The 15,576-nt window shown below is 39.1% G+C and overlaps 1 non-coding gene across 1 annotated transcript; it reads left to right on the forward strand.

Annotated features, from left to right (window-relative positions):
• The first annotated feature begins 3,059 nt into the window (after positions 1 to 3,059).
• Positions 3,060 to 3,222, forward strand: LOC115871757. The gene has a single exon (XR_004047464.1). It is a non-coding gene; the product is annotated as a U1 spliceosomal RNA (small nuclear RNA).
• Positions 3,223 to 15,576: the final 12,354 nt, after the last annotated feature.

Below are 15,576 nucleotides of genomic sequence, written 5' to 3' on the forward strand. Positions count from 1 at the left end.
AACCCTCATACACTCCTGATAGTCCTGAAACTGTGTGCAACCATAGTGAAAATCACTGTCATTGCCTCAAGCAACTGGGAACCAGCATTCCAGCTGATGCAACAATCCCTCGTGTGTATATATATCTTAAAGAAGGGAAGTCATAAAAGATAGATTTAAATGGGCTTGAGTACTGGGACTTGTCTGTTCTCTACCCTTCTATTCTGATAAGTGTGCTGGCGGATGAAGGGAGTATGGGACAGCCATTTTCACCTCCTAATATCAGCCAACTTTCACTAATCTCAATTGAGACCAAAGCTTTGCTCAATTGAACCTGTCAAAATGTTGACCTGCATGCAACTAAACGAATAAACATCTATTGTTTTAAGCCACTGAGTCTTAGGATTTATAATATGCATGTATACGTATACAAAGATATATGTGAAGCCTTGGTGGCATAGGGGGGTATTTGTTGGGGTGCGAGTTGCAAGATTAGCTGTTTAAAACCACCAGCTACTACATGAGAGAAAAATGGGGCTTTCTACTCCTGTAAAGAGTTACAATCTCAGAAACCCACAGGGGCAGTTGTACCCTGTCCTATGAATCATAATCCACTCAAAGGTAGTTTGATTGGATTTTGAATGTTTATGTATAGTAATAGGTATCATTAGTATTATGGTGTCAATAAATAACTAGTAACAGACTTGACACACTTCACTAGAACAATTTTGACCTAATATTTTCATATTTTTTCAGTCGTATTACTCATATTGTTCATCAATTCATTCTCCATATCTTCTAAAACCTTTAATTATTACTAGAAGCCTTGGTTATGCTCACGTATATAATCATATAAGTGATTATAACTTAGAATCTTTATAGTCATTAAATAAGGTAAAATAGGGTCTTCCTATAAGCACACCAAGAAATCCTGTTGTTACAACATGCCAGAGAGAAAACACAACGTGAAAGGGGGGATTTATTGCTCATGAATTATGAATCATACATATAAATCTGTACTGTTTTAGAGATCTGTACTTATGTATAGTGATGACTCTTAAGACAATGGTTTGCAAACAAAAGTATAGCCTTGAAGATAAATCAAGACTATTATGTAAAATATATTTTCTAGAAACTCAATTAGAAAATCTAACATCAAATGATAATGCCAGGAAATACATTTAAATGCTGGTGTGTAAACAAGTCTGTATCTTTAAGACTCTAACAACTAAACATCAATATCAATTTAAATTACAAATTCATGAGTTTAGGTTATTTCATTGCAGAGCAAGCAGACACTCTAGGGATTAAAAATTCCCTATGTAATTATATATATATTTTTTCAATATATAGGAGCCATCAAATAATATATGATCAGTTACTACCATCATCCTCTGAGATTTATAAATGTGAATTCAAACAATAAAAATTTAAAGATAAAAACATTTTAAGGATGAAATTTCATTGTTTAGTAATAAAGAAGATAGGTCTCCTCCTTTGACAATAATCTATAGACAAGAAAAATATAACTAAAAGAAAAAATAGGGAATAAACAAATATACAATTAAACTCTGATTTCCTATTTAGATTATTTAAAATTACACTTCATTGATCAAAGACATGTCATTTTTCTTTAGTTACTAAAACTAGAATCCATGATGTGTATTAAATAGAATATTTATTTACCAAAGGATGTGTTATTATAAACTAATAGCAGGGAAATTCATTAATATATTTTTGCATGAAAATCTGAATCTATGTTGCTTTACACTTTTTATTTATATTCAACATAATGCATAGTTTGTTTAAACGAAATCATGGAATTTCAAGAAATAGAAATTATTGAACAAATATATATTTGACTATGTTTCCTCTCTAATTTCTGTTTGCTGGCACACTTTGCTAATATTTGAAATAGAAGTACCCAGATTTAGACTAGGCATTGATTTTTGTCAATTATAATTTACACTGTGATGAAAATTTATTATCATTTTTTACAATTTCAAAGAATACAATTTAATCCTGAATCTTCATAGAATTTAATTCCATTGATATGTAATTGTTTTGCTTATAGATTTCTGCATGGTGATGCAGTGCATCTATTAAATGCATCTATTATATATTACTGATGATAGCTCACCTCTGTTAAATGGGGAAATCAGTAAATAAGAGATTCCATGGACTGTAGAGACTCTTAGTAGAATTTGAGTTTTACCTGGGACACACCAATCCAACCAAGTGAGTCTCAATTCCTGATATATATATGAGGGGGTGTCCCCCCAAATGGAAAATTTTTCAAAGACATGCATTAAATTTTTTTTGTGTGCAAACAACCTTATCACCATCAAAGTACTCTCCATTACACTTAATGCATTTGTCAAATCTGCAATTTCAACCCTGGAAATATTTTTCAAACTTATCTGTTTGGCTGGCTGACAGCACTTCCCTTGATTTTTATTCTTCACCTCTTCTACATCATCAAATCACTGTACTTTCATTTCCCTCTTCATTCATGGAAACAAAAAGAAGTGGCACAGAGTGAGGTCAGGCAAGTAAGGTGAGTGAGGCAAGAGAAGCATGCTGTTTTGTGCCAAAAACTGGTGCACTGAGATGCTTGCATGAGCAGGTGCATTGTCGTGGTCACAAAACCCTGTCTGCTACACGTCAGGCCTTTTTTTGTTGCACAATGGTACACAATCTCTTCAGAACCTCTAAATAGAAAGCTTGATTAGCACTCTGACCTGGTAGAACAAACTCCAAATGCACTATCGCCCTCACATAAAAAAACAAATGAGCAACGTCTTGATCTTTGATTTCACTTGATGAGCTTTTGGGGAGTGAGGTGACCATGATGTCTTCCACTGGCTTGGTTGATGTCTGCTCTCAGCCTCATAAGAATAGTACCATGTCAAGTCAACAGTAATGACCTTGGGGGAAATGTCTGGGTTGCTTCAGAGGTGTTCTTTCAAAGCATGGCATGTTTCCACTTGTGGCTCTTTTTCCTGGTCAGCCAGAACCCGAGGCACAATCTTGCAGCAACCTTTCTCATTCTCAAATCTTCTGTTAAAATTTGATGAACCATACTTACCTGGCAGGGAGACACCATGATCAGGAAGGTGGTTTTCCCAGGGCGAGGCTCACCCATTCCACTGTGGGTGTGCTGACCCCTGCAATTTCCGCAAATGTGGGAAACTCAACTGCATAATTTGTGGTAGTGGGGGACTACATTCATGCTCTTCCCTGTAAAAAAAAAAAAAAGAAATTGATGAACCAAACTCCAAGATAATCCAGGTAACTTCCCCATCTCTTCAATACTCCGTCGTAAGTTTTTGAGCACAAGTGCAAGGATTTTGTTGACATTTTTGTCCTTTTGGGAAGTTGGTTGGTGTCCAGAATGAGGTTTGTCATCAATTGACATTTCCCCTTTTTATGAAGTGAGAAACCCACTTGTACACTTGAGCGTTCCCCCATAGCAATGCCCTTGTAAGCTGTGTTCAACATTGCAGCATTTTTCCTGAGCAGGAAATAAAATTTCCCAACCAAAGGCTGTTCTCTTAAATTGGCCATCACCAAAAAAACGAGGTTCAAGTGAAACTGCTTTACAAAAAAATTCACTGTGACAAGAGAGAACCTTCCCAGGCAATGCCACTGAGTGCACTAACTTGGGGAAAGCTGCCTGGTGCTTATCTAGTGGGAAAAATGCGTACTATAAAAGCTCCACCCAGCAGAGCTTTTTTCTGGTTTGGGGGGCTATCTCTCATATAAGTAGATAATAATATCTACTAACATGGATTTAGTTAAATTTTGATTCTTTAACCAACATTTCAGTTCTTGTCCACCTTTCATATGAAAAAGATGTGTCTACAAAAATAGACATAGTCTTGATTCTCTTTAGTGAGTGATTATAAATTATTAGTATTCCATAGAACTACTTGGAAATTTAGTTTCCCAGTGTTCAGTTCACTGCATAGTTAATGTCGATTTATCATTTTACTCTTTATTTATCAAATATATGCCCTAAATTCTAAAAGGAAAACATTTTTCTAAATATTTTATCACCCTAATTCTCCTACTATTAAATTTGTTTAGGTTTATTTTGAAGAAGTCCTAATAATAATAATAATAATAATACAATGAAATAAAATCTCAACTAATCTTTTTCTCCAAAAGAAATTTAGCAATCCAATTTTCATTTGATCCATTACAGGCAATAACAAACCTTAAAATTAGGAAAGCTTTAAATTTGTCTTTACAGAATTCCTCCCAGGTAGGGGATTAGCACTTTGAATAAGGGAATAGATTGAGGTAATATTAATATAATTATTCAGGGATATCATATAAACTCTATCTCATTTACTCCTTTGAGGTCACCTATTTTCCTGAACCAGCTTTACAATAATGCTAGAAAGAAGTTATCTTTAGGTCAGAAAGTATCTTTTTTTTTTCTCCACAGACATTGTAAGGTGCCATCGATTCCGTTTTGACTCATAAAGCCTGTATACACAACAAAATGAGTGCTGTTTGGTCCTGTGCCGTCCTCACCATTGTTATTTTGTTTGAGCACATTGTTGCAGCCACTTTGTCCACCGCCTTCCACTTTTCCCACGCCCCTCTCCTCTACTGCGCTCGATGCCCTTCTCCAGGGACTGGTGTCTCCTGACCACAGGTTCAAAGTACATGAGACAAAGTCCCATCAACTGCCTCCAAGGAGAATTCTGGCTATATTTCTCTCAGGACAGATTTGTTGGTTTTTTGGGGAGTCCATGATAATTTTAATATTCTTCATCAGCACCATAATGCAAGTTTATTGATTCTGCTTTGGTCTTCATAATTCATGGTATCACTTTCAAATGTATATGCGGCTACTGAAAAGACAGCAGGTTGGGTCAGGGGCACCATAGCCAACAAAGGAACATCCTCGCTTTCCAACATTTCAAAGAATTATTTGAAGCAGATTTACCCAAGCAGTGTGTGCTAGGAGCTCTTGACTGACGCTTCCATGAGGAGTAATTGTGGATCCACCCTTCAGAGTCCTTGACAACGTCAATCTTTTCTCTGTTTATGATGATGATAACTATTGGTCCAGTTTTGAGGCTTTTACTTCTCTTTACATTGAATGATAATCAGTACTGAAGGCTGCAGTCCTTGACTTTTATCAGAAAATGCTTCAAGTCCTCCTCACCTTCCAAAAGCAAGGTTGTGTCTTCAGTATATTGCTGGTTGTTAATAAGCATTCTTCCAAACATAATGCATGGACTGGGCTGGGATGTTTATTGATGCATAATTACTTCTTGATATAAAGTTCTCACTTACACATCTATGAGTGTCAGTTAACTTGTTTTTCTAGCCAACCAAGACTAACACACTTAGTCATTTCTTCCTTCAGCCTTAGCCACTCTATGATTAAGAGCAATTTTCAGTGATTCCTCTGACACATACTTTAGTCTTTTCTATCTTTCTCATCTTTATAATGATCCTTTTGCTTTCTTCATATATGATGTTCTTGATGTCTTCCCACAGGGTGTAAGGTCTCTGTCAATAGTGTCCAGGGCATCAAATCATTTTTTGAGGGGTTATCAAAATTCAATAGGCACATACTCAATGTCTTGCTGCCCTTTCCTCTAAGTAGCACTCTGGCCATATCTCTTTCAAGTGAATGTAACAAAAATATTCTATGCCTAACCATTTTAGTTTTGAGAAGACCTACACCTGAATCCTATAATCCTATCAACATCTCACCCCACCCACAGAAGTTTTTAGGCCAGCCACTTCATGCTTTTATCTCCACCATTTTGGACATCCAATTTCTAAAATAGTCCTTTCTATCAACCCAGTATTCTGTGGAGATAAGCATGTTCTTTTAAGTGAAGAATCTTTATTCCATTTGAAAACTTGTGGGTCTTCATCATTAAGCAAAGTCAAACAGGGAAGGTCATCCAACAAGTCAACACCAGGCAAAGTGCATCAATGCCCACGGTTGAGTTCTGATGACCTCAGTATGGGCCACCTCACTTCTGGGCTGTTTCAACACCACTGACTCCTTCACAAACTCTCAACAACTCTAGTTCCTTTGGGCTGGTCATGCCATAGGTGTCAAAGGGATCAGGTATCAAAGAACAAAAACATCAAATCATTGTGAATGAGGAGAGTGCAGTTTGGGAACCCAAGACCCATCTGTAGGCAAGTGGACATCCCCTTACAGAAGGGTCGTGGGAAGGAGATGAACCAGTCAGGTTGCAGTGTAGCAATGATGAAACATACAATTTTCCTCTAGTTCTTAAATGCTTCTTCCCCACCCCACCCCCATCATGATCCCATTTCTACCTTACACATCTGGCTAGACCAGAGGATGTACAGTGGTACAGATAGGAAGTGGAAACACAGGGAATCCAGGAAAGATGATCCCTTCAGGAGCAGTCGTGAGAGTGGCGATACTGGGAGGGTGGAGGGAAGGTCGGGTGGAAAGGGGGAACGGATTACAAGGATCTACATATAATCCCCTCCTTGTGAGGTGGACAACAGAAAAGTGGGTGAAGGGAGGCGATGGACAGTGTAAGACATGACAAAGTAATAATAATTTATAAATTATCAAGGGTTCATGAGGGAGGAAGGAGTGGGGAGAGAGGGGAAAATGAACTGAAACCAAGGGCTCAAGTAGAAAGCAAATGTTTTGAGAATGATGATGGCAACAAATGTACAAATGTGCTTGACACAATGGATGGATGGATGGATTGTGATAAGAGTTATACGAGCCCCCAATAAAATGATCAAATAAAAAAAGGGAAAAAAATTCAGATGAGTAAGTCTAATCTCATCTCTTCTCTGGTCTCTGTAAACCGATTAGTGTCAGTGGCCAGACTCAGCCAAGTGAATTCAGGTGTTCACCTCGCCAGGCTGCTCACAGGCTTCCTTGAGCATTCAGTCCTAGAGAAGAGAGTTCATCCATGAGACTAGATTGTTCTGGCCAAGAGAAACACTGTTTGTTCAAGATTTGAAAAGTCAAAGCTGCCTTTCTAGTTTTATGTTTTTAAGCCTCTCACCAGTTCTAGTGACAAGTCTTTTCTGATACTAATGTTCTGACATTCCAACAGCTTACGTTTTCTAAGCCTCCTTTGCAAGCAATTTCTAATACCCATTTAACTTTCCAATGTAAAGGCTGAAGGCAGTAGACTTCCAAATTCTTTCTAATCATACTTCCACTAATCATTTCTACCACACGTATCAATAACAATAGATAGAAGAAATCAATATAACCTAGCAGAGCCAGATCCTAAACACAGTTCTTAAAATGGTCAAATTCAATCCTTCCTGATCTGAATGATCCCATTTGTATGCAATAGGGCCACAGCCCCCTGCCTTATAAGACCAAATCAGGACCAGCTTTTCTATCAGCCATCTTTACTAAGCAGCATCGCTTTTGCCTCAGAATGATTCAAGAGACATCTTTGTCCCTTGAGCTACAATTTAACACCTATTATTTTCATTGTCTCCATTTTAGGGAAAACTTGTAGACCTATTAGGTAGCTAGCTTAGGGACAGGGGTTGTCCTTCTCAGGCCTGCAAAGCCCCCCCCTGGCCCCAATTGGAAAGAAATCAGGCAACCACTAGATGGCTATGAAGAACCCAAACTGAGCATGTTCATATTCAAGCCCCTGAGTCATGAGGGAGGTAGGTACACCTTGGAGGGCCAAACTAGGCCCAGGCTCACGACATCACTTAGTTCAGCCACTGCAGTCAATCAATACCATCAACTACACCTTCCCCCAGCCAGTGGGTGGGCTAGAATAAAGGCAGGGAGCATACTCTGGGAAGCACTCTCTTACCCTGCTCCTGGTCAGAAGCAGGTAGAGGGGGATGGTCTCCCTCTGTTTCACAGGTACACATGTCCCCGCTCCAGGCCTACATGGGGCCCACAGCCTTTTGGACCACATGCTCTCAGCCTCTAGAGTTCTTGGGCTTCAGGTTTCCCAAGATGCCCCACAAGCTGCATGCATGGATTCTCTTTGCCACGTGGTTGTTCAGGTCCAGTTGTGAACCCCTTTGAGACTGTAAAACCTGAAACTTGTCCTGCCCATCATAAAAACCCACTTGGACTATAAAACAGAATTTGGCGTGAATTCTTTCATTGTATGAAGCCAAGAACCAAGATATTACCGACTCCAGAATCCTAATGGACCTTCTAAGAATCAAAAGTTTCACTTCTCATGCCCTTTCTTGATAACAACTAATTAAACCACATAGCCATATCTGACTCCAGTGATCCTAAAAGGAAAATCCAATTCCATCCAACGGCCATAAGGCAGAGGTCAGATAAAGCTCCACTCTCTAGCTTCATAATTTATTTCTCTAGCACCCCACTCTGCTGCTACTCTAATGTGTTAGGTTGTTTGTTTAAGGAAACAAATCATGTGACTTTCATGTATGTGTAAAGAAAGAGCTTTATATCAAGAAGGATTTATATACTCAGAAAGCATTCCAGCCCAACGCAACGCAAGTCCCTAAGTCCAATGCTAGCCCATAAATCCCTCTTCAGACTCAGAAAGCCCATGCTGGTGATGCAGAATAGTGAACCTTGAAACGGAAAGATCACAGGCCTGTGGTACAGAATTGTGTGGATCCAAAGTTGGTGGCAACCTGGCAGGGTACCAACTGCTTTCATAGTTGGCAGCAGAGTCACAGCAAGCCAGGATACAGAGTGGCAGAGAAAGCAGTTACCAGCATCCACATTCTTATACCAAAAAGCATGGGGCATCAAGGAAGGGTCATCAGGCTGTGACTTGACTGACTGTTTTAATTCCACCCCTCACCATGAGTGGACACAAAATCATCCTACTACCACACACTTTGGGCATGTTATCAGGAGGAGCAAAGCCCTAGAGAAAGACATCATTCTTGAAAGAGTAGGTCAAGGAAAATGAGGAAGACCCTCAAGGGGAAAGATTACACAGTGGATGCAAAATTAGCTCAAATATGACAATAATTGTGAGGATGGTATAGGACCAGGTATTGTTTCATTTTTTGGTGCATGTATCCATGAGGAGTCAGAATGAATTGTAGAAACCCTGTGGTAGTTACATAATCTGCTGGTAATTTGAGACTTAAGAGTGAAGGGGTGGTGTTTACCTGTCAATTAGTTCACAGCTTGATGACCTCATTTGGAGGCGCTAAGTAGATAAACAGCTTGCTGGAGGCAAGACACTCGCTCAGTCCCTGTGAGACATTCTTGTTGACAAACCACATGAAGCTACCCTGATGCAGCCAGAAACCTGGGAGCAGCAGGAGCCATGTGGAGACACCTGCCAGTGCCGAAATGCTTACAATGCCACTGGATCCACAAGACTTCCCACCCACTGGGCTGTGTTCTTCCTGCATTCAGCATTACTGCATGTGCTTTGAAAGTCTGAAGAGGACTTTGTAGAGTGGTATCGTATATGTGGGCTAATATCAGACTTATGGACTTGATCTGGACTGGGCTGGGATGTTTTCTCAATATTCAATTACTCTTGTATATAATTACTCATGTCTTTCTTATAGACATATGAGTGTCTATGGATTTGTTTCTCTAGTCTGCCCAGAATAACACAAGTTCCTAAAAAATATCAGCAATATATATTTTAAAGAAATGTTATCAATGATAACCATCAACTCTTATATATGTTCCCAGTGTACACTTAGATAAATGCTTGTTTCCAAACAAGCAGCCATCTAACTGAGATGTCTACTGGTCCTAAGTCAATATGGAAGAAGCACACCAACATTAGTGACCAAAGGACTGTGAATTATGTAATCCAAAGTCAAAGGAGGGAATAGTATCCAAGCCTAAATTATGAGAATCTGCTGTGCAGAAGGCTATGGATGACAGTGGAAGCTCAACATATATTTGTGGGATCTTCATGGGAAATAAGCCCCTGGTGATTTCCATCTATTCATAATACAGGGATGGGAGGAAAGTGGTTAGCAAACAAAGTATAATGGAGAGATGACTATAGTAGCTTGAAATGACAAACCTGACTTGAACAGTTAAAACCTTGTCAACTGATGCACATTAGGCCTGATCTGGTTTTCAGCATGTTCTGTATTTTTTGTCTTGTTTTTGTTCGTATTGGGGTTTATCTCAAATGTGTTATGTCACTGGGGGCCACACTCTAGAATTTGTGTTGTATGTTGTTCTGTTTTTCAGGATATGAAACCCAGGATTGATAAAGGTATAAGGACAGCAAGTAGAATAAGGGTTTTTGTGGGACACAAAAGGGGCAGGGTTAAAAGGCAGCTGATCTCATGGAGTTCAAGAAGGAAAAGAATGTTTTGAAATGATTTGTGGTAGCACTTGTACAATACTGCTTGATGTTGTCAAACTATCGAATGATATATCTGTATTAATTCCTGGTAAAATGGTTTTGAAAAAACACGTATGTTTCTAGATTAAAAGTTGTCAAAGAAGCAATTTATCTCACGGTATAGTAGATTATGCATCAAGCTGCTAACCGAAAGATCAGTAGTTTGAAGGCACCAATCATTCCTAGAGAGAGATGAAAGTCTGCACATCCACGCATACAATTTGCAGCCTGAGAAACCCTAAGGGGCAGTTCTCCTCTCCCCGTAGAGTCATTATGAATTGTAATTAGGTAGATGGCACTGAATGTTTTTGTTGCTGTTGTGGTTCTTGTTCTTAAGTGGGTCAATAGTTAAAGCACGAATCAAGTAAGCAAAAATTCCTGGGCTTCTAATTCCTCAGACATTGACAGGAGGAAGATATAGCAATCTGCTTCCATATAGAGTATAATAGTGGGAACCCTGCTAGGTAGAGCTACAGGGTACTATAGGATAACCATGAGCCAGAATCTGCTTGATGATAACAGATTTTAAAAATTAAGTCATGCTCATAAAAGGGAATTGGCAATTGAATTATACTTAATTAATATGGCCCTTCCAGTCATAATTCCTTATGTGATATAGAAGAATTCTGAATTTCATATGCCTGTAGTTATGGTCCCATATTATCTGCTAAACAAACAGGAAAGGGAGGAGATTGAGTCCTGGCCTTAGGAAAAGGTATGAGTTGGCCCACACTTTGGGTTTAGTGCTTATCTTAGTCACTATTTATTGTGATGGATGCAAGAAATCATATGCTACAGCTGAGGGGAGAAAAAAACTCTTTCTGGAGTGACCTGGGAAAACAGCCTGGCTGATTGAGTTTGGTAGGAGGCCAACGCTTACTGGAAACATCTTGCCAGAAGCCTAGGTAATATATGCATAGATAAAATAAAGCCCAGGGTGGAAAATTGATTATTACATTGGGGTAAAATTTAATTGCACAATGTAATTCTGACTAAATAATCTATCCCTGCATGAGCTTGGTAAGAGGATAGAGGATGATACTCATAGGATTCACCTAATAGTAATTGTGAACAGGATTCACCGTAATGCCATGCTGCTGCATGTAAAATGAGCTTCCTGAGAAGGCAGGGGTGTGATCTAAGCACTGGCAAGAGTGAGGAGTGAAGTGCATCTTGGACCGAGCAACTTGCCTAACCTTTCCTAACCTTTGGACTTTGTTCTGAACCACACACACTCACCACCATGTGAGACATTCCCACAAATCATTTTGAGTTTTGTGGGACATTGCAGTGATTCACAGAACCTAGAAACATGAGGGCATATATTTAAGGAAGAGGGGAAATGGTGCAGAAAATAATGTCGCAAGAGGTGGACTTTTGGGACATTCCAACTCATTGAGACTACTTTGGTATTAATTCTTACAAAATAAAATTTTACAACAGAAAATGTGTTAACCTTAAATCTTAAATGATTAACCACTTCAAGCACATTTGGCCAATGATTAGCGTTCCTGGTATACCAAATGTATTTAAACATTATTTTTGTGTAACTATATTTTATCATTAAATCTATACATAACACGATTGGCACATGGTACCAAAGAATACTGAGTAGAATGATGAGGTATTTTGGAGTTATTTATAATGAGTACAGAACCGTTTGACATAAGTTAAGATAATACTAGTAGAGGTTACTCTTTCATTGCTTTTCCAGAATTGGGGATGAGTTTGTGCTGATCCATCCATATTTTATCAGTCTTCCTCCCTCATTTAGCATGCATTTGTGGTAGCACCTGGGATGAAGAGAAGGTGTGACCTTTGCAGAGAGAGAAATCACAATTGTAATTTTATAACCATAGAATGTCATCATTCAACTAATACAATTGACTGCCAACAGTGTGATTGGATTAGAATGTGGGCATAACAGCAAGAACTAAAGTACTTGTAGAAAGGGATAGTGAAAATGAAGAAGACCCTCAACAAGATGGGTTGACACAATGGCTGTAACAATGAACTCAAACATACAACCAATTGGAACAGGACTTGACAGTGCTTTGTTCTCTTGTACATGGTGCCATATGAGTCAGGATCAACTAGACAGCACCTAACAATTACATCCATAAAAATTTATTTGAGTAGAATATAAAATTTAGAACTAAAATAAGTCTTAAAGATGACTTGTTGAAACAGCTTATGCTAACAAAGTAAGAAAGAGATTCATATTGCCTCATGATATGCACCTAGAAAAATGTACATTATTTCACTGTGAAACTATATCCCTGGAATATCAAATCCCAACAGGGTTATCAAAGGCAGCATATTTCAGCAGATCTTCCAGACTAAGAACAAACTACAAAGCAGCGATATGCTGTCCACTTCTTAGGAATTAGCCACGGAAACCTTGTGGATGACGTAGAAACTTTGATAGATTCTGAGGACATGAAGCAGCAGAACATAGTCAAATGTCGTGCCAGAAAATGAATCCCACTGTGTGGTAAGTTGAGGAGTTGGTAGAAAGTAGTCGACCTTATTTCTACACTTGCAAACATGGGCATGGGAAACTAGCCCAATTTTGAGAAAGATCTCCATCGTTCTGAGATAGAAATGTTTGCAAATACATGTTCTCCAGGTCTAGTAATATGTCCCACCCCCATCCCCACAAATCACAAAACAAAAACACTGCAGTCTCAAAGGGTTTACCATAATAGATGTATCATTCCTGTGTCTGGTTACTTCATTACGCCTGATGGTTATCTGTAGATAAGAGCAATCAGGTTCTATCAGGGACCCACCATAAAATGTAGCAAACTCTATTTTGACATCTCTTGCTGCTACTGATCAGAGATGACTACCCTGGGGAGGGGAGTTCCAGGTCAACCAGCAGTAGGTCAAGATGATGACTCACCTCATTACTTGTTGAGTATGTGTCCCACTTATGTTATTACCCATTGGCTGTGTACACATTAGCTGTATGACGTGCATGTCGTGTGAAGGATCTGTAAGCCTCATTATTTGTACCCATTGGAAAATACATTCATGCTCTCAGCAGTGAAATGGGAAGAGGAGCCCCTGTGTCTCACTGTCTATTTGTCTGTCTTTCATATTTTCCACCATCGCAAATTAGCTCCTGAGGACCTATTCAAGTGTTGGGAAACCCGTAACCCCAACACCACTGGTCAGAAGGCACTCAGAATATGACTGAAGAAGGGCTGCCTTCTCAAAGTAGACTCATCCATAATGACATAGATGTGTAAAGCTTGTGAAAGTACAACTTTGGGGACCTTCATTTGCTAATGAGGCATGACTCAAAATGAGAAGCCACAGCTGCAAGCATCAATTAATAGTTGGACCTTGGAATGTACAAAGTACAGATCTAGGTAAATTGAAAGTTGTCAAAAATGAAATAGAATGGATGAAGATCGTTATTCTAGTCACTCTTGAGCTATAATGGACTGATATTCGCTATGTTGAATCAGAAAAATCTGTCATCTCCTATGCCAAGAATGACATAACCAAGAAGAATGGTGTCACATTAATCATAAAGAAGGGCATTTCAAGATATATCTTGAACTACAATGTTGTCTATGATAGGATAATATTTCTCTAGCAAACAAGGAAATCAAATTACTACAACTATTATCCAAATTTACACACCAACCACTAAAGCCAATGATACAGAAAGTATCAGAAAGATACAGAAGAATTTTACCAAAATCTTTGGTCTGAAATTTGATAAAACATGCACTCAAGATGCATTGAAAATTTTTGCTGATTAGATGGAAAAGTTGGGAGGAAAAGTAGCTGGAAAATGTGCTCTTGGTTATAGAAACATAGGGGATGAAATGATAGAATTTTGCAAGACCAACAACTTCTTCATAGCAAATACCATTGTGGCAGTTACGTAATTCAATGTCAACTTGAAGATACAAAAAAGTGTAGGGATGGTTAAAAAAAAAAAAAAAAGACGTGTAAGGGTGGTTTTCAACCTGTCAATCAGATCACAGCCTGATGGTGTCTCCTTTTGACGTGGCCTCCTCATAAGGAGGGCCCTGGGAACCTCCTCTTCTCTTTCTGAATTCACCTTCCTGTTGTTGGGCCTCTCAGACCTGCAAGAGCCCTGTGAACTGCACAATTGGATCCATACGACTGTGATCTTCCTACATTCTGCACCATTGCTTGTGACTGCATGAGTCTGAAGAGGGACTTGTAGACTAGTATCAGACTTATGACCTTGAGTTGGACTGGGCTGAGCTGATTTCCTCATATATAAAGCCTCTTGATATAAAGCAGTGTCTTACTGAATTTGTTTCTCTAGTCAATCCACCCTAACATGACTATTTTTCAGCACACAAAAGGCAGCTATGCATTTGCATTTCTCCAGTTGGAATACACAGAAATCAAATTGCTTACATCTGTGAAAGTAATTGGAGAAGTTCAAGATCAGCAGCTATATACTAGGCAAGGAGCTGACTGTGAATCTACGAGTGTCAGAACATGACCTTGAGTCAAATGCATCAAGAAAAATATGAAGTTGACAAAGAGTGAAGATGTCAAGGAACTCATCTTGCTTATACTCACAGTCAATACTCATGGAAGCAGCAAGCAAGAGGTCAAAGGATGGATTGCGTTAGATAAATCTCCTGCACAAGACAGCTTTAGAGTGTTGAAAAGCAGGGATGCTACTTTGAAGATTACGGTGGGGAGGCTGATCCAAGTCACAGAACAGACTCAAATGCATGTGAAGGTTAGACATTGAATAAATACGACCAAAGGAAAATCGTTGTATTTGATATGTGGTGCTGCAGATGAAAACTGAAAGTACCACAGGCTGCTAAAACAACAAACCTATTTGTCTTGAGGGAAGTACTGCCAGAGTGCTCCTTAAAAGCAAAGATGGCAAGACTTAGTCTTACATAGTTTGGCCATGCTGTCAGGAGAGATCAGTCCATGGAGGTAGACATCCTTGGTAGATTAGAGGGGCAGCCAAAGAGAGGAAATCAACAAAATGGATTAAGCTAGTGGCTGTAGCAATGGGCTCAAACATAAGAACAAGAGCAAGAATGGCCCATGACTGGACAGTGTTTTATTCTGGTCTACATAGCGTGGCTGTGAGTCAGGCAACAACATTAGGGAAGTTAATAGGTTGCCACAAGTCTGGGTCAGTAAACAAAAAGGATATAGTCACTGGTCCATGGAAGCCAAGTCTGTGGTCCTCAGACGCTCGGCCATGTGATGCCTTGGCCTCAGCCTTTGTGGAATA

This window comes from Echinops telfairi, unplaced genomic scaffold (assembly GCF_000313985.2).
Source record: "Echinops telfairi isolate 266 unplaced genomic scaffold, ASM31398v2 ScPeMD7_7401;HRSCAF=8416, whole genome shotgun sequence".
Taxonomy (NCBI): Eukaryota; Metazoa; Chordata; class Mammalia; order Afrosoricida; family Tenrecidae; genus Echinops; species Echinops telfairi.